Here is a 4,615-nt window from a genome sequence, read left to right as displayed (position 1 = left end):
CCATTTCTATTTGCCAAGTTCTCATAATTCAGATTATGAAAAGGGATGCCGTAATCATAATCGAATTTAAGAACGCAAATAATGGACCCATATACAGAATTTCCTTATGTTGAGCCATTCCAACATGAAATTCATATATATCCTTGACTAAATGATTAAAACCTCACGATCTAAGCTTATAGATTTGAGATGAAGTATAATTTCCTCTCCCTTAATTATAGAAAAACAACTTTTTCCCAATTGAAACCTTTTGTTTTCTATAATTAACATTGCTAGCTTGCAATACTTATCATAATTATCATGCTCCCACTAACATGATGATTATTAGCATAACACTTATGCTCCCACTAGCTTTGACATGTACTCAGAAAGCTCGACTTCTAGAAATCAATATTTTATTGACTTTCTTACCAAAGTTCAGATTTCTGATACTAGATTGTTTTGATAAGACTTTATCAAAAACATACACCTTCCCTTAGATAGCACACTTGTGTGTCTAAACAATTATGAAGAGGGATGCCGTAATCATAATGCTTAGACCTTTTTGCCACTTTCACAAGTCCAGGTTAGTGTGCCGGTAAACCACACATGCTCCACTAACGACTTTGAGAATGCAAACATCACAATTGCTATCTAGCTAAAATCTACTTAGTGAAAGTGTTTCCTCACCATCATTTTCATGAATCGGAGAGAAACCTTATGACACTTAGATTTATATGGTGTATGAGTTCCTACCCATATGAATTTGTCAAAACCATAATCACAAGACAAAGAAAATGACAAATCCAAAACCATATGGATTGAACTCAATCTTAATTTCTTGCCACCTGGTAGCTCAAGGGCCTGCCATTGCTTCCAAGTTGTTGTGCAACCAATTGAGAACTCTAAGAACTCATATGCAAAGCCAACTTTGATTGGAATGGGCACAGAATATGTCAACACGATATGCTATAAACCTTAAGTCGTGTGCTAGTGAAGAACTTCAGGTTTTATTCTTGATTAGTTCTTGAGACTTTCAAGACCTTTAAGACTCCCACTGTCCTCTTGACATATAAGACTCTCTTGTCAAATATTCAAGGGATAGTGCGGATTCTTTATCAAGACAAACACTTCACATAATTGGCCTAAGTTGGTCTTTGTTTTACCCAAAACATCACAACTTACCAACTTTAAATGAACAAGAGTAGGACACTTTTACTCTTACATTTGATACGTGTTTTTAACCTTCTTAAAGACATGTCACTCAAATTACAATCTTGGAGTATGACTCTAAGACTTGTATTGGAACGAAGTATGACTCATCTTCTTGATTTAACCATTTCAACAGTTCCAGATCCCTTCTTCTTAGTCATAAGAATACACTAAGACTTCCTTAGAGAACTAATTTTGATATGGTTTCTTAATCATTAAGATGATCACAAAACTGATACTAAAGTACTCTCCAATCTTTTCAGATTTGAGGAACTTCTATCCTTCTATCTAATTTGATTCTTCTTATTCGCTCTGCCATGCATTGGAACCTTTTCCAATGTCTCAGAGTTACACTTAAGCTTGTAAGTATAATCATATTTACTGAGCTTTAGTAAACTATGACGAATAGTCTTATATCTTTTGTGGTGGACTTAATCAGTGCACATGACTATGTACTCGATCCCTTAGTCCATTACTTGACTCACACATCCATGTGAACAAGTAATTAGTCTTAATTTTTCAATACTTGAAAGTTCTCATTCATCATGCTATACCACTTGCATGATTCCAAGTTCCGGTCCAAATGAAACTTGGGTGATGAGAATCTTTCCTTATTTGGCAAATTTAGACATTACCACAAATGAAAGAATCAATTTCATATTTCCACTCTTGCTCTTAATGGAATCATATAAGCAACAATTTTTCCTCAAATGCCATTGTAAGGATATTTTAAAATAAATAAAATCAAAAATTTTCTTTTATTTTAAAACTTTGCGGAAAAACTTATCCTTACAATCCATATGAAAACTTTTTGTTATCTATTCCTTAGCAATATCTCATAACTCCTAAGAATTAGCTCAAGAATCCGATTTTTTTTTCAAACTACGCGATACAAATCCATCTACGCGATCAGATTCAACATATTCTTTTTTTAAGTTTCTTCACTTTTTCTTTGATTCTTAAAACATTACCATGTGACCCAGTCACATCATGTATCAGGAATCTCAGAATAGAAACTTAACAGAGTTAGATAGTGGACTTTACCTGAAGTAGAGTCAAACTTATTGACTTTAACATCCTTAGGTAAATTAGGCAGCTTCGCAACTAATGACCCTTCCTTTGGCAATATAAACATATGGACCTTTTGATAATGGTAAACAGGACTATTATAGACTTAGCCTTTTTCTCTTTACCATTTGATCAACCTAGTTGACTATGGTCAATCCCTTTCCTTGGGAAGAGAATGTTTTTTCTGTATTTCCAGTGTCACCATTGTCAATGTCCATAAAGTTTCAGGAAGTTGATCTTAGCAAATAGATAAGATCATTAAGGGTCTTGTCATAGTCTATTTCATAGGTGTCCCAAAGGAACTCACTATGTGACTTAGAAAGTGATTGAACCACCAACTTTCTCAAGACTTTGACACCCTTCTCTCCCGGCTTGTCAATATGTGACTACATCTCCAATATGTGATCACACCTAGACCTTGCCTTGCCAATAGGGCTTGAGTGACCTTAAACTTTTCAAGAACTTGTGGGTTAGGGAGAATAATTGGAGGAGGAGAAAGAAGTATGATTTCCAAGGGACATCATCTTCATTTAGGAAAGCTTGTTTCAAGAGATTTGGGAAGATCATAAATGTCTAAACCAGATATCTTTTGGGAGATATTCAAGATAGTTGATTTTAAAGTCCTTAATATGACACCCAATATGAAATATTAAGGCTAGGACCCAACAAACTATTTTATAACTTAGAAGAGGTATGCCGTAATCCAAGCTATAAAACAATTTGATGGTAGGTGAATGACGATTCACCAATTTCCACCAAGATAAATGAAATGTATTATTAGGTTTTAATTGGTTTTTGAAACTCTTAGATCTTTTGAGATTCATTAAACTGTTCAATGACATGTTTCAATCTTGAGTGTGCCCTTCAGGTTTTGTGACTGGGATGCCGAGGATCACAAAACAAGGTGTGAAGTAACCATGCAAATTACTTGGTACCCTTAAGTGTTTACCCCTCAATCGATGTGCCGGTTAACCACACACGCCCATCGATGCTATGATAAGCATTAAGTTACCCTTTGCCTACCTTGTTAAATACGAGTTAGTGTGCCGGTTAACCACACACGCTCCACTAACCGACTTAAACAAAGTGCAAAGTGTAATTTCATGGATTAGCACCTTATTCACATTTTCCTAAGTAACTAAGATTGGGTATTATTAAGAGTTTAGTTACTTAGTATTTATCATTAATACTTTTAATGAAGGGAGAATTATATTCCTGTCAAACCCGTTCGGCTAACGACCCTCCACCAGTCAAGCAAGCGGTGGGTGTGAGTGGACACCCATTAAGTTGCCATTTTATAGGCAACAACCTTATACCCACCTTATAGACCGGCTTTCGTGAATGAGGCGTACTAGCGGTAAGACTGACTTTACTCTTATACATATATATATTAATTACTTATAATATTATAAAGTATAAGGGTTGAATTTTAACTTTTAAAATTCTAAGGGCTAACTTGGAATTAAAGTATTCATAGGAGAAAACTTTACAAATTCCAAAACTTGAGGGCAAGTTTTGAAACTATTCAAAACTAATTAATTCCATAACTTATGTGTTTAAAGTAGTTTTAATCCAAAAACTCTTCAAGTTCCATAACTTGAGGACAAGTTATGGAAGACTTTAAACTAATAAAAGAATTAACTTTTCTTTATTTTTTTATAACTTATGGAATTAATTAAGGTTACACCTTTTTTATTATTATTTTTTTATTTAATGAAGAGACTCTTGGTCCTCCATAACTTGAGGACAAATTATGGAGTCATAACTCCAATTAATTAGACTAGACTCTTCATTTTTTTTGTAACCTTTGCCAATTTTATGAGTTTTATGAGTCTTTAATGTGACTCTTCATGTAACTTGAGGACAAGTTACACAAACACATTTTATACTCAACTCTTAGATTAAAATGGATTGAAAACAACTATTTCAATTAACTTTTCTATTAATCTAAGCAACTCATAAGAACAAGATAATTCAAATCAAACTTTTTCATGTAATTAGTCTAAACCTTAAACTAATACAAAACATGAATCTATTGACAATTATCTTTGAAAATGGATTAGCATGAACATTACCACATTAAAAAACAAGTTTATAAGTTCAAAAACAACTTAGGGTAATGTTCCTAGTCCATTTCTAGCCAAAAAACTCAAAAATATGCTGTCTGGGGTCCAACTCGTCGAGTGCATGAACACAACTCGGCGAGTTGGATGCATTTTGCCTTGGACTCGTCGAGTCCCTTCATGGACTCGGCGAGTCTGCTGGGCTGACAGCACCATTTTCGATTTTTCAGCTTCTATTGCAGGTATAACAAGAAAACAAGCCTAGGCTCTGATACCACTGTTGGGTTATGAGC

Source organism: Lactuca saligna, chromosome 3 (assembly GCF_052625555.1).
Source record: "Lactuca saligna cultivar CGN05327 chromosome 3, ASM5262555v1, whole genome shotgun sequence".
NCBI classification, from domain to species: domain Eukaryota; kingdom Viridiplantae; phylum Streptophyta; class Magnoliopsida; order Asterales; family Asteraceae; genus Lactuca; species Lactuca saligna.
The sequence above is the reverse complement of the archived record's forward strand: the minus strand, read 5'-3'. Positions refer to the sequence as shown.